The 15436-nt window shown below is 49.3% G+C and overlaps 1 long non-coding RNA gene across 1 annotated transcript; it reads right to left on the bottom strand.

Annotated features, from left to right (window-relative positions):
* Nucleotides 1–218: 218 nt before the first annotated feature.
* LOC134759101 (uncharacterized) lies at nt 219–5327 on the bottom strand. The gene is made up of 3 exons (XR_010135001.1): nt 5057–5327; nt 616–769; nt 219–513 (listed from the first exon to the last, which is right to left on the bottom strand). It is a non-coding gene; the product is annotated as an uncharacterized lncRNA (long non-coding RNA).
* Between the last annotated feature and the right edge of the window lie 10109 nt (nt 5328–15436).

The raw sequence follows: 15436 nt of genomic DNA, 5'->3' as shown, positions 1-15436 counted from the left end.
CCAGAATTGCTGGAAACAAATAGTGACAGATTGCTAACACGTTACAGTGAAAATTACCAACATGATGGGACTTTTGCACCATAACTGGCACCTCTTGTTATCCCATTAACAAAACTGATGAGACCAAATTGCTAATAGGAGAAAACGTTCATGTTGGATTATATCACTCTTGTCCTGCATAAAGAACACGACCAAAGCACAGACCAGAGGCACACAGAAACCTCCCAAGAGCCAATTTATTTTAGGCACAATTGGGGAAAGCCCTGGAATGCCCCAGCCTCTTCCATGACATCCAGAAACAACCGCACCCACCACCGGCACCATGCAAGGTGTCTGTTCACATTGCTGAGCTGGGCGGGATCGCCTGTCAGTCATTACATAAAACAGGAGCCAGTGACCTTTGCGAAGTACACAAGGTACGCTGGCAGGGCCAGTGGCAGGAAGGGAGGGACAAGTGGACAGTGGTGTGTCTGAATTGTAGAGTGTTAGATTCCAGGTCATTCCCATCTGCTCCTAGAACAAACGAACACATCAGAACTCACCACTATTTACATTTTTACCACCCCCATCTGGCCACTTCCCACTATAGCCAGGCCAGAGAGAGCCCCGGCTCACAATTCCATCAGCCGCAGAGTTCAAGCTGTCATCTAAGCCCGGGGAGGTGTAAGGAACAGGCCACATCTGGTTCTTGGAAGTATATGCCCAGGCATTTAAAGCGGATCTTTCCTCTTTGGGCCATGGGTGGATTTCCTGCTCAAGCAACCTTCATCTAGAGAGGGCAAGATTAGGAATGTATTTGATGCTCACTTCTCTCTCAGAAAAACCCTCCAGTTGCCCAAACCTCTCAATGTTTTACAGCAGTTTTTTTCTTCCCACTGGGATAATCACTGACTACCCCAAGCCCCCTGCCACCACCCCCAGAGAATGAGACCGGCTGTGGGCTGTACGCCCCGGTAGTCATTCAGAGATGTAATTGGCCAAAGATTATTCTGAGTAATTGAATGGTAAGGGCTTTTATATACCAAACAGGGACTTGTCTTTGTCAAAAAAAGTCTTTACAAAGTACCCAAGTACTGGGTGTCAGACAGGACAAGTTTTTTAATCATGTTAAAATGATTTATTTAAACGTCAAGCCATGTCACCTCACTTCCTTTCATTTTTCAAACTGTTTGTGTTTTTTCTGGATGATAAATTTATCTTCAGACAGCCTCAATATGACTAATTAACTTTGAAATATAAGAACCAGATGTGTGAGTTGGAGAGTTTTCTGAACTCATGCCAGACGGGCTGATGGGTTTTTTCTTCTCCTCCTTCTTCTTGCCTGCCTTTCACCCCCACCCACCCCCCTCCCCACTCCCCCGACTCCGCATTCCGTCTCCCTGCTGGCCGCCCTGAAATTACCAAGCAGAGACACATTCAGGAAATAGAATCACAGGACTCCAGCTAGCCATGAGCACCCACCGTTTCTGCTCTGGTTTTAGCCTTTCAGGGCCCCGTTCTCTCCCTTGGAAAGTAACCCCAGAGTGTAGGCAGCACTGTCTTAAGAGAAGGGACAGGGAAAAATCCCTTGCCCTTCCCCCACATAAAAGTCAGTCACCCCAAACCACGGCACACAGCAACTTCTCTTCGAGAAAGTCCTCCCCTGGTACGTGCTCCCCTGATCCGCCAGCTCCCTGCTGCCTTTCGATGAGCTCCACGCACAATGCCCAACTTGTGGGGACAGGAGAGGCAGGACTGAACCCATGGCTGAGCCATGCAGCTCCTAGGTGGAGCGCTTTTCAGCAGAGGCCAGTTTGGGGGCTAGAAGCTGCAGATGTGCGCCTGCATCTGCACACATGTGCATACGTGCGTGTGCCTGTGTCTGTGTGTGTCTGTGTGCTTCTGTGTGTATATACGTGTCTATATGTGCATGTGTGTCTGTATCTGTGTGTTTGTGTGTCTTTGTGCCTGTGTGTGTCATCTGTGTATCTGGGTATATGTGTGCCTGTGTCTGTGTGTGCATCTGTGTGTACGTGTCTGTGTGTGCACAATCTCTGTGTGTGTGTGCGTGCATACGTGTATGTCTGTGTGTGTTTATGTCTGTGTGTCTGTGTGCGTGTGTGTGTCTGTGTGTTTGTGTCTGTGTGTGCATGTGTGGGTGTCTGTGTGTGTGTTTATGTCTGTATGTGTCTGTCTATGCGTGTGTCTGTGTGTTCATGTTTGTGTGTCTGTGTGTGCATGGGTGTGTGTCTGTGTGTTTATGTCTGTGTGTCTGTGTATGTGTGTGTGTGTTCGTGTCTGTGTGTGCATGTGTGTGTCTTTGTGTGTGTTTATGTCTGTTTGTGTATATGTGTTTGTTTCAGTTGTGTGTGTTGATGTCTATGTGCATAGGTGTGTGTGTTTGTGTGTCTGTGTATGTGTCTGTGTGTGTCTGTGTGTGTGTGTGTGTGTGTGTGCGCGCGCGCTTCATTCTCAGGGACAGGATGGCAGCTGAAAATAATCCAGTGATGGCAAAAATGAGGATTCATTTTTCCAGGACTCACAGAGCAAAGCAAAAGGGACCGAGTGAAAGGCCTGAGCTCAGCGCCTCAGTTTCCCCCCAGGCTACTACAGCCTGTCCCACCGGATCTCTCTGCCAGAAGTAGGCTGGGATCATGTGAGATCACCAGTCTGGAAGTTCTTGAAGCCCTTTGAAAGGCATGATCTCCATCCTGAGAGTTATTAGGATAATTGCTGCGGTAATTAGACCGTCATGACCGTTCTCCTTAGCATGCCTCTTAATGGCTGGGATGCCCCACCTGGGATCATCTCACGCACTTTCAAAGTCAGTAGACTTGCTCCCCACTCCAGGCCTCAAACAGGAGCATAAACAGCAGACTCAACTCCTCTCCTCTTGGGAAGAATGCCAACAGAGCGCCCTCCTCGGCCCAGGGAGAAGAAAATCCCCCGCTTCATGCCTAAGACTCCAGGCTGCTGGCGGAAAATGACTCAGCCACCCACGAACCCCAAGCACTTGTGTTCTTGGGGGACAGGAGAAGGGGTCTGTGTGGAAGTCCCTTCCCTTCACTGCACAGCCCTCAGGGTCTTTCCACCACCCCTGCCCTCTGCAGTCCCTCCTGCCTCTATGGAGAGCCTGGCTCCCGGTTCTGTGGACGGGGAAAGAGGTGCCGGCAGGCAGGGCTCTTGGAACAGCAGGAGGTGGGCCAGGTTCCCTGGGGCCTCCTGCCCCACCTGCCTGGTAGCAGCCCTGCTTCCTTCCCACAAAAGGCTTCTCTTGCTTTCAGCAGGGTGTCACCTAATCCCCAGGAAGGAAGGAGTGCCACCCTTCCAAGAGGTATTTGCATTTGAGCAGGAGTTTCTGGAAACCTAGGAGGAAAAGGGACTGGAATAAAGGAGGAAGGGGGCAGGGATGGAGACAGCGAGCTCCACACTTCTCAAATCAAATCCTGCCTCATCCTGATTCCTGCCTCATCCTGATGCTAAGACCCCACATCGCACAGGCAAACAGATGGACCAGCATGGGTGGCCATGGGCACTGAGGTCAGCAGTGACTCCCAATGCCGTCCTGAGAAAGAGGCAGGGAGGATTGAACTACAGGGGAGGGGCCCTGAGCATTCACATCGGGGCACGCCACCGTCGTCCAGTGTCTGCGTCCTCCACACTGGACACAAACAGTGTTATGCCCCCAGAACCTCTTGGGGAGTGGGAGAGTGAAGTTGTAGGAATATTGAGCCCCACAGCTTTACTTGGCATCTTCCAGCATCCCCGGGTAGCCACACAGATAGATGAGCAGCCACCACCTCAATAAGCTAGTGTAAGCTTCCCCAGCCATCACAGTATCTCCAGTTCTGCAGTACAGTCCCCGCCTCCCAAGAGGGCATCTTCTCAGTACTAAATACCCGTGCCACCAGGACACTTGCAGTCTGCCACCTGCAGAAAGCTATATCCGGGGCCCTGGTTGGGGGTCTTTCTCCTGCACTCCCCACCCCAGGGGAGAAATTCAGATAATTTTCTGACCATTAGTAACATTTCCTGCTATGTCAAGCTAAGATAATTATGGAGCTTACCAAATCATAGGCTCCTTAACTCATGGATGGCTGGGGAATGGGGAAGCCTGGAAAATTCGGGAAGCCCACAGGCCGGGAAATCGAGCCACGGGTGTGCTGGGACTGTCTTAGGACTGTGGCCTCCTATGGCCTGCACCTGAGAGCATTTCTCCCTCCCTCCCCACCTCCCGGCTGCTTTTTCTCTCCAAGGGAACAAGGAGTTTGCATCTGTGGGCTGAAAGGTGACCCCTCATTCTGGCCGAGGGAGCCCAGGAGCACCCATCCACCCCCACAGACCCACCCAGTGTTTTTTGAAACTGAGAGATCTGGATTTGCTCTCCCTGCCTGTACAACCAAGCGAGCCCCCCTTGCCTTCTGCCACTAAATGAGCATAACAAGGAGAGAAACTAGACACTGCAATCGACAGAAGCCATCGTTTGGGAGCTGTCAGACTTGATGTCTCAGAGATCCGGGATCCAAAGGCCTGTCCCCCTATACAGCTTGAGATATTTAATAAAGTAAAGCCTCGAGGATCAAGGGGCTGCAATTCTTCCCACTCCTTCCCGCAGCTCGTGCTGGAGTTCTTTAAAGCCTGCCTTACGTCTGTCTTTCTCTCCAGAAAGCCTTTCATGCCGCCTCGCCAGACTGACATTTTGACAAGTTGCCACGAGTGACATCTGATTTGTACAAATTTCAAGACTAATAAATCTACCTGTCAAAGCGGAAACTTTAAAAGGAGCTAAGCCCAGCGGGTATAGTTTAACAGAACTCAAGTTGATGAAACTGTAGGATGGAGAAATTATATCTGTCACAATCCACCCACATTAGTTCTGCAGAAATGTTGGCAACTGAAACAAACGTCTTTCATGGGCGTTACCGAAAAAAAATTAAAAATTAAAAAAAATTTTAATCAAAAAAGGAGATTGTTAATACCCCGAGTAACAAGTAACAGTTCTATTTTGTAAACTAACAAATTTTATTCATTTAATTTTTAATTTTGTTGCAGATGTTAGACGTGTTTCTCCTCCTACCTCTTAAGCTGTGTTGCTGGAATCTGGACTTTCCATTCAAGCTGGGGCCCATCAATCACTCGGCGGCTCCTGCTTGGAGAAGCAGAGGCGGTGCAGGCTGCAGGGTGAGGCAGGACTCATAGCCCACAGCCCTGCGTCCTGGGGGGGCCCTGCAGGGCCCCGCTTCCCCCGTACGTCCGCAGGCCCACAGTGCTGAATCATGTCCCCTTCACCCTCTGGCCTTGACCTGGACCCCAAAGTCTGGCTCCCACTCTGCGCAGGGCTGTGGGATTTTTAAGATTGTGGATATTTACGGGGAAGGGCAGCGGGGGATGACTAAGATGACAGGAACTCATAGGCCCGGCTAACTTGATTTTATTTTTATCTTCCCTTCCTGTCTCTGACAAGTCCACTTTTCTCCTGAATCATCATATCAGAAACGTTGGAGAAGCCAGAATTCACAGATCAGAGGAAGCAACTCGTGGGGCGCGGGGGCGGGGGGGGGGGGGGCGGGGGCGGGGCTTCTGGGTGTTCCCCTATACCTAGGAAATCAAAGGACAGGAGAGTCCAAGACAAAACCCCTTGCGTTTCGCATCCTTCCCGCACACCACCTCACCCTGCAGTCAAAGAGGAGGGTCCGCTGCTCTCGCCTCCTGGAAGTGGCCTCAGTTACCCTTCAGGGTGAGCTGTTTTCTCTTTAATGGCAGCCCCAACAAGCCATAACCTCCAAATAATCACTGTTATTACTACTGCCTTCCTCCTGGGAGTTCAAAATGGGATCTCATTTGCCCTCTCACTCACACGGTTAAGAACCAAGCAGGCAGGGACAGAAAAGAGCTTTTTTCTCAAGTTCACCTAGAGGCAGTGGCCTTGGGGTCACCCTGCAAGCTGACGATGGACCCCAGCACTTCGGGGTGGGGAGGAGGCCCTCACTCACAGACCACAGGCTCTTTCCCCCCATGCTCCCCATGGGGGCAGGCTTCCTCCCTTGAATCCTGGAGCTTCTGCTTAATTTTTATTTGGCAAGGACAATATCAGACACTAACACTTTCTTTTCTATCTCTTGGCCTGCTCGATATGTGAATGTGGTGATAATCAGGATAATGCCCTTAGGTGTGAGCTTTTTTCTGTTTCCTGATAACAATGAGGCTGGATCAGAGCTAAAGGGGGTCTTTCACTACCAATGGGGAAGAGCCCAGAAACCCAGAGCAGCTGTCTTTTAGATCAGGACGCACAGTGCCAATCTTTCTGCAATGAACTGGGGTTACCACTAGTTCTGCCCAATTCAGTATTTCTCCCTGTCAATTAGTTATTTATTAAGCAGCTTTCATGTCTAAGACACCCTGCTCAGCACTGTGTGAATTACAGAGAAGTACAAAACACGATCCTCATCTTAAAAGAGCATGCAGTCCATATGGGGTGTTGAAATGGTGATGCAAACAAGATAACACAGAACAAAATAGATCCTGACCAGGAACAAAGTGAGTGCAAGTATAGGAAGAAAGCATGGTGAGTGAAGGGGGCGTGAAACCTAGCCCTGCTACCAACTGTGGGGTCTCACAAAGAACGTTCTTCCTAGAAACTGAGATGGTTGGCCAGATGATCAGAAGGCCCCTGCATTTCCTGTGGATTTTTTAGAAGAAGAGGAGCTGAGAGATTGTGAACCTAAAAACCCTTTATAAACTGTAAACAGTTCTGAGATTGCTAGTGCTGGTATTGTTGCTGTGGGCTGGGCTGATTAGGCCTGTCTTCGCTGGGGGATCAGGTTATGATTCAGCACCGAACATAGCAGATGAAGGAGCAAATGAACACACAGATAAAGAAGCAAGCTGGGCCTTCAAAGAGGGATAGCATTCAGTTGCACTTTGCTCACGTTCTGCCTTTGGCACCCACAGCTTCAGCTCCATCTCCCAACCTCTCACCACCCCATGGTAAGCTCCAGGGCCTGCCTCATGCTGGCAGACAGCAGGCTGGGAAGGTGAGAATGCCTGGAGGCAACTCAAAGGAAAACACCGATATTGCTGTTCCAGGCCAGGGTGAAACAAAACCACAAATAAGGACAGCACATCTTGGGAGTGAGAGACCCTAGATCAGCCGGATAGAAACCCTGTGGTGGGACCAAAAGTCACCGAGCCATGGAACCGGCAAATAGCCAGGTTCACCAAGCTTACAACCCACAGGATTCGGAAAGGCATACAGGTCTCTTGACCTGTACAGATCGGTCCCAGGGGAGGAAATAGCTCTACTGAAATTTGTTAGGGAGACCATGTATTGGACACACCAAGGACACCCCATGTTCCTGCAACATAAGGATGCATCCATTATCTAACATGAATTATCAGGAGAGCCCCCAACTTATTTGATTCCTGTATTTGGATCAAGTCAGAGAAAACCCTTAAAGATGGTTATTAAGAAACCAAAGCAGGCCCATGCCTATAATTCCAGCACTTTGGGAGGCTGAGACGGGAGGATTACTTGAGGCCAGGAGTTTGATACCAGCCTGAGCAACATGGTGAAACCCCGTCTTTATGCAAAAATTTAAAAATTAGCTGGGTGTGGTGCCATGTGCCTGAAATCACAGCTACTCAGGAGGCTGAGGCAGGAGGATGGCTTAAGCCCAGGACTGGAGGCTACAGTGAGCTAAGACGCACCACTGCACTCTATCCTGGGTGACAGAGTGAGGCACTGTCTCTGGGGGGAATAAAATGAACTTAAAGAAAAAGAAACTGGCTGGGCGCAGAGGCAGCCTGTAATCCCAACACTTTGGGAGGCCAAGGTGGGCGGATCACGAGGTCAGGAGATTGAGACCATCCTGACTAACACAGTGAAACCCCGTCTCTAATAAAAATACAAAATATTAGCCAGGTGTGGTGGCACACGCCTGTAGTTCCAGCTACTTGGGAGGCTGAGGCAGGAGAATCGTTTGAACCTGGGAGGCAGAGGTTGTAGCAAGCTGAAATCACACCACTGTACTCCAGCCTGGGCAACAGAGCGAGACTGTCTCAAAAAAAAAAAAAAAAGAAAGAAAGAAAGAAGAAGAAAAGAAAAAGAAACCAAAGCGGAGTGAGGTTTGGTGCCTTATGTACAATCACACAGCCAGCCAGCAGATTTAGAAACTGCTGGGTCGAGTTTTCCTCTGAGACAGTTGCTTTTTTTTTCCTTCCCCTCAACAAGATGGTCCCTCCAGGGAAAGGTTCAGTTATGCCAAATGTGACTAATAAAAAAAAATTGTTTAAAGGTTTTTCTGTAAAATCAACATTTCACTTTATATTTTATTGGATTAGTGTTTGCTAACCTCCAAAGTTTCTTGGCCAGCAAATTGGAGACCATTTCCCTTATATAATGAGCTTCTCCTGATTGGATGAGGTGACTCAAGTCTTAGGGAAGGCAGGAGCTTGCTGCATGACCTAGGTAGGGCCCCAGGGCAGGCCCAAAGGACTGAGGCCCAGCCTAGGAGCTGCAGGCTCATAGCACTGCCTTCTGCAACAAATGGAGGCAGGACGCTTTGCTCCCGGACACAGTCACTCCCTGGTGCAATGCTATAGTCCATTGCCTCGTCTCTGGGGTCCATTACCCACCCGGCAGGAGGAACTTCAGTTTGAAAGGAGAATGGAGGCCCATCTCTTTCTACTGCCTCCAGGCAGCATTTTGGGTTTTGCAACCAAAGAGAAAAGAAAAAAATCTTGAACTGTTTTTCAAATGTTCTGGGTCTTGGCAAACCCCAAAATGCCTTTTGCCAAATGCTTTTTTCCCTCGATTTTTAAACCTCGGGTGTATTTCCAGAACAATCCAATCCATCTGCTTCTGATTCATTTACACTTAACTCATTAGGAGGCTGTTGCGTAAGGAGCAGTTTGACGTCCCCAAGATCCCGGGTGAGGGATTCTTCTTCCCCTTTTGAATCAGAGAGAGGAGACTTGCCAGTTGGGCATGAATCACAAACCCCCCAAAAACTGGAAGCCTGGCTTGAAACACCAAGCCCCAGGGATGAGAACCAGCTTCTCTGCATCCCTACCCATCATCCATCCTTCTCTGCACTACCCATCAGATCATTCTCACTATTACTGCTGTTACTGTCATTAAGGACATAATCAACAGTCATAGATTATTGTGAGTGGTTTAGCATTGTAGTTCACTGTGTGCCATTCTTTATTCATCCACTCCAGAGTCATCTATTGAGGCATTAGACAAATGCTCCCAGACAACTGTGAACTACCAGCAGGGCCTAGGGTGGAGTATCAAATATGGGACTTACATCTAAACACCCATCTCATCTTGTTTTACTTTCTGCAAAGATTGTGAATGCTACCAGGAAAGTCCAAGGGAGGCGTGTGGGGAGAGAAGTTTATCAGGGTAGAAAGCAAAGCTCGAGAGAGTGAGGAAGGCCCAAACAGAAGCACAAACAGAGAAAGCTTGCTGATTTCGGGGGCCACGAGTGACTGTTCAACCTAAGCCATAGGCTTGTGTTGCACCCGCGGGAACCTATGTATTGCATAGGCTTGCATTGTCACCCCCTTCTTTAGTGGAAATGGAGTTCTTTTCTCCATCTTCCAGTTCTTCATTAGCATCATTCTCCAAACCACCTTTATTAAAAAAGAATGCAAAATGTGTTGAGTAACCAGCCATAAAAAGGAATGAATTAATGGCATTGGCAGCAACCTGGATAGGATTGGAGACTATTATTCTAAGTGAAGTAACTCAGGAATGGGAAACCAAACATCGTATGTTCTCATTCATAAGTGGGAGCTAAGCTGTGAGGATGCAAAGGAATAAGAATGACACAATGGACTTTGGGGACTCAGGGGGAAAAAGGTGAGAAGCGGATAAGGGATAAAAGACTAAAAATAGGGTACGGTGTGTACTGCTCGGGTGATGGGTGCACCAAAATCTCACAAATCCCCACTAAAGAACTTACTCATGTAACCAAATACCACCTGTTCCCCAATAACCTATGGAAATAAAATTTTTTAATAGAAATATTGAGTAACAACTATATGTTCAGCCCTGCCCTATGCTGGGAACCACAGGGGACAGCAAAGCAGATGAGGCGGTCTTCCCTTGAGGCCTTTGCACCCCATCTGGGGAAATGTGTGGTTTTCCATGACTGTATGTTTTTAGTAGGGCAGCCCTTGGCCAAATGGGTGAAGCACAGAGAAGGTATCAGAGATGTCCAGCAGGGAGAGAGGTCTCATGAGCTGAACTGGTCAGGAACAACTTCATGGAGGAAGTTGGTTTCAGAGAAGCCAGGCTGGAAGATGAGCCCTTGGCTATGCGGAGAGGAAGAGGAAGGCATATCCCTGGAAGAGGAGACAGGATGAAGGCTCTGCAGCAGGAAAGAACATCGCAAGTTTGTGGGGTGATAAGACCAACTATGTGGAGGAACGAAGGCAAATCCACGGGAAAGTGGGTTGTAAGTGATTCTGCGAAGTCTGCATTTAATCGCAAAGAGCCAGCATGAGTCACTGGAGGGTTTTGAGCAGGGAAGCACGATGGAGAAGGCATCATTTTAGGAGAGATAATCGAGTGCGAATGCACAGCGTGGACTGAGGCGAAGACAGACCGAAGGCGGGGAACCAGCTGGGAGTCTGTGGCAATCGCTTAAGCACATCACGTCAGGGATCTCAAACAAGGCGGTGACAGCAAGGAAGAAAGAGGGAATGAATCAACTGAACTGGATGACTCAGTGGCTGAGGACCCTGAAGAAGGCAGAAGAGTTAAGGTGACACGAAAACCCAGGAGCCTCTGGAGAGAGGGCAGAATGTTTTCAGCTCCAAAGGACATTGATGTAGCAGTGGCAAACGTGCCAGGCAGAACTGAGTGTCTGGCATGAGTTACCTCACAATCCTTGCCACAGAAAGGCAAAGCAGGGGCCGGGTGCGGTGGCTCATGCCTGTAATCCCAGCACTTTGGGAGGCCGAGGCAGTCTGATCACCTGAGGTCAGGAGTTTGAGACAAGCCTGGCCAACATGGCAAAAGCCCGTTTCTACTAAAAATACAAAAATTAGCTGGACGTGGTGGTAGGCGCCTATAATCCCAGCTACTCAGGAGACTGAGGCAGGAGAATCGCTTGAACCTGGGAGGCAGAGGTTGCAGTGAGCCGAGATTGTGCCACTGCACTCCAGCCTGGGCAACAAGAGCAAGACTCTGTCTCAGAAAAAAAAAAAAAAGGCAAGGCAGCCATTGTTATTACCCTTGCTTTACTGTTGAGGAACTGGGACATCGATGCGTTTATTAACTTGCCCCCAAATTCACCCACAGAACGTGTGGGACTCCAGCATTTAACCTCACCAATTGCTGCCCTGGCTCCCACCACTTCCCTGAGCCAAGCCTCCATTCCTCTCTCCCTCATCTCCTCACCTCTAATGTCTTAATCCATCCTGAAATGCCTCTGCCTGCCGCATTACGTGCCTAAATCCAGATCATGCCTCGACTCTTTCCAGAATCCTCTGTCGCCACGCTAGCGTCCACAGACCTGCTCCCTTGAACGCCTCCTCTGAGATTCACTGTCCACGCACTGTGCTTTTCCTGGCTTGGTCGGTTCCTGTGTTCACGTACTTCCTGGCTTTGGAGCTTGGCACTGGAGCTGAGTCTGAATCCCAGCCATACCCTGAAGTAGTTACGTAGCCTTGGGCAAGTTACTCAACCTCTTCAAGTCTGTTTCCTCAACTGTCAGCTGGAGATAAAAGGGTTATTGTCAAAAGTAGATGAGAAAATGCCTGGCACATCGAAGACACTCCGTGAATGGTATCAACCAATATGATTACAGTTGTTTTATTAATAGTCTTGTGATGGACAGTGTTATGTTCAAAGCTTTGGCTGTGGTAATGTGGTAGAAATATTCTTCTGCTTGTTTTTTTATTGTTCCAACAGCTGTCTATAGCATTTCGGTATTCAGGGCTTAGAATCTGAGAATTATTACATTTATGTCACTGCATGGAGAACAAATGTGTCAGCTGAGGGAGTCTTGTCATGGTGTGCTTTAGACAGTGATGTCCAGAGCAGGGCAGGGAGCTGTAGAAGCTGTGCAGACACCCACAGCAGAGAGCCAGGCATGCTCAACCTCCCTAGGGAGAGGTGCCACCCACTCATCCCAATCTGGGTATATAGGACGCAGCCCATGCAGACAGCTAGGCTAGTCCTGGCAACATCGCGTCCTCCCCAAACACTGCCCCTCACCTCACTAGCCCCTGAGAGGAAGATATGGAGAGGGAAAAAGAAACAGGTAGAGTTCGTGATTGAAAATCAGGTCACCTTTTCCATCAGTGCCCTGTCTCCTCTCTGGGTCCCACTAAGCTCTCCCTCCCTACCTTCCTTTTAGTCACCTGTGAGGCCAGTGTCTTGGGCACCCCTGAACAGCTCAGAGCACCTCCCCAGCAAGACAGCCCAGGCCATCTCTCTGCTGCTCCTGCAACCCCTTCAAACCCAGCTCCCACCAGCTGTGCATAGAAGATGACAACCCACAGTGAGATATGAATGCATGTTAGGCACTTAGAGCAAGAAAGACACATCCTTAACCCCCTCCCATACCCAAAAACCAATTACCAACGCAGAAAAGAAGTGAAGAAGATAAATTTTGCAGAGGAGAGGGGGCTGGTGTTTCAGCGAAAGGTATCTAAAGAAAACACCCTACTTTTGATTCTTTTTTATGGTTTTCAGATGCACATATTTCAACAAAATGCAACAAGGGGGCTCTGCAGGAGACAAATATGGAGACAGAAACAAAAAACTAGGGGGAAGGGCAAAGGGGGAGCCTCTGGGAGTGAAGAGCCCAAGCAGGCCATGAGGAGCTGCAAGGAATGTGTTCAGGGACAGGAGCCGAGGATGGGGAGAAGGTACCCACCTCCACATGACATCGAAACGCTTCCTGCAGCTCATCTGGGACGGAGTGGCCATTCACTGTCCCGGCACAGCCAGAACCCTGGCAGGACTGGCTACTGGAAGAGAGGAGACAAAAACTTGAGAATAGAGAAGGGATGCAGGACACACTTCCTGCAGCTCTACAGGGAGACGTGACCAGCGGAAGACAGAAACTCTTGAAGAGGTGACCTGGGGCCTTGTCCTTCCCCAAGCAGGACAATGAGTGAGTGAAACCTTCCTTTCCCCTGCAGCACCCCCGCCAGGGTGTTGGGGCTGCTCTCAGAGGAGAGAATCACTTGCGGATGGCTCTGCCTGCATTCAAGGGCAGCTAGCAGTGGGGACAGGTGGGCAGTTTTTCGGGCTCCATGAACTGCTCATTAATCCTCGGCCCTGGCAATTGACTTTCTTTTTCTTTTTAATGGGGATTCAAGGCCAAAAATCGGTACTCTCGCACACACACACACATTTGAAGGGAGGGTGGCATGGGGAGTCAAACCCCAAAGCGCATCTCAGGCTTTAAACGGCACAGGCTGTGCTTGGGAAAATGTCACTGCTTGGCGGAGGCACGGGCAGCCTGGCAGGCTGGGAGAGGCAGAGAGCGGGAACCGAATTTAGGAGTGACTGGAAGGTCGACAAGAAAGAAAAGCCAACGTGCAGCGAATATACATAGAAACAAGGACGGCTTCCCAGCCAGGGCCCTTTCAGGGCACCCATGGGTGCCCCTGAGCTTGAAAAAGGGTCCCACATGTGTCCCCCCCTGGATGCCATCCACACCAGGCTCATTCCTACTCCTGAGCCTATTTCTACTGATTCTGGTACTTGGAAAGTTGCTCTGCCACCCTCACTGAAACCACCATTACACACACAAACGCACACATGCACGCATGCATGCACACACACACACACACACACACACATGACCTATCCAATCTTCAAGGATAGGTACAGCCTCCATCTGCATTCAGACACTTTCCTGTCAAACAATATTGATCTCCCATCCTCTAGCCCTTTATGAATCTTCCCCACACCCCAGAATTTTTGAAAATTTGAGCCAAGTGTGACTTACCCTTTGATCCTAATCTGCCCTTGTATTGTTTCCTAGAGGTTCACGTACATCTTGTGTCTCCCAGTAAAAACAGCGTGTCACCTGAGCTCAGGCACGTTGCCACCTGCTCCTCCTGCGTGGGTCGCTATGTCCAGCACATGTCAGGGCAAACACGGAAGGGCATGGGTGGTGGGCCGGCTCGATTCAGGACCTTGCGTTCCCGACTGGGCACCAAGGATTTGCATGAATGAGGACATCCCTGGCCCTGTCAAATACCCACATATCCCTCCTCCTTTCCTCTCTGGAGCAAAGCTTCTTTTCCATGTATTTTTTTTTCTACCCAAAGCTATTCTGCAGAGAGGCCCCGCTTTTCCAAGCTAGTCACTCTTCGCCTGATGCCTAATCAGATCCAGTGGCCCAGAGTTGACATTTTATATCAAAAGATGTCAAAAGCTTTATACTCAAAAAACCACAGCACATGGGGGATTAGACCAGGAGAATTTAACTCACTTAAGTGCGAGAAAGCCTGGTCAGGGAGATTACAGCTATTTACCCAAGAAGCAAATATCTCTGAACTCTGACTAGGCCATGAGGAAGGGAGGGCTGGCCTGGTAATTTTATTATCTTGCAGGAAGAAAAAGGAGAGGAGAAAAGGGAGAATAAAAGATGAGAGGTGATAATCTCTGAAGCTGGGATCACTCTTGTGTTGCAGCACATGCCAGAAATAAAAGATAACCGCTCTTGCAATCTTGCTGAGAGATGGCCCACTCAAACAGGAGGGCTGCCTGCCTGCTGCTCCGCAGACATGAGAGTCAAGGGGTGGCCTAGAGGGGAACACAGAGAGATAAATGTTCCAGGCAAAGAAAAATAGTGGGGGCAGGGGGAGGTTCCAGGAAGAGAGATGGGCAACTCAGAAAGGCTGCTTGTCTCCTCTCTTCCAGAATATATATATTCTAAGTCTCCAACAATCCTAAATGCAGAGAAAATTCTCAACTATCAAGTAAAGGGACCTCAAGAGTGGGCAATATGTCAGGTCGAGGAAAGATCGCCACATCACCCAGAAAGGCAGGTGGAGGAAGAGAGGAATGTGCAGTTTGAAAAAGCACATTTTGGCCGGGGAAAGTGGCTCATACCTGCAATCCCAGTAGGTTGGGTGGCAGGCAGATCACCTGAGGTCAAGAGTTCGAGAGCAGCCTAGCCAACGTGGCAAAATCTTTTCTCTACTAAAAAAAAAACAAAAATTAGTGGGGCATGGTGGTTCGTGCCTGTAATCCCAGCTACTCAGGAGGCTGATGCAGGAGAATCTCTTGAATCCGGGAGGCAGAGGTTGCAGTGAGCTGAGATCGTGCCACTGCACTCCAGCCTGGGAGCCAGAGGGAGACTCCATCTCAAAAAAAAAGAAAAGGAGAGGAAAGGAAAGGAGAGGAAAGGAGAGGAGAGGAGAGGAAAGAAGAGGAGAGGAGAGGAGAGGAGAGGAAAAAAAGGGAAAAAGCACATTT

Source organism: Gorilla gorilla, chromosome 7 (assembly GCF_029281585.2).
Source record: "Gorilla gorilla gorilla isolate KB3781 chromosome 7, NHGRI_mGorGor1-v2.1_pri, whole genome shotgun sequence".
In the NCBI taxonomy this organism is placed as follows: Eukaryota; Metazoa; Chordata; class Mammalia; order Primates; family Hominidae; genus Gorilla; species Gorilla gorilla.
Note: the sequence above shows the minus strand (reverse complement) of the source record. Positions and strands in the feature narration are given on the sequence as shown.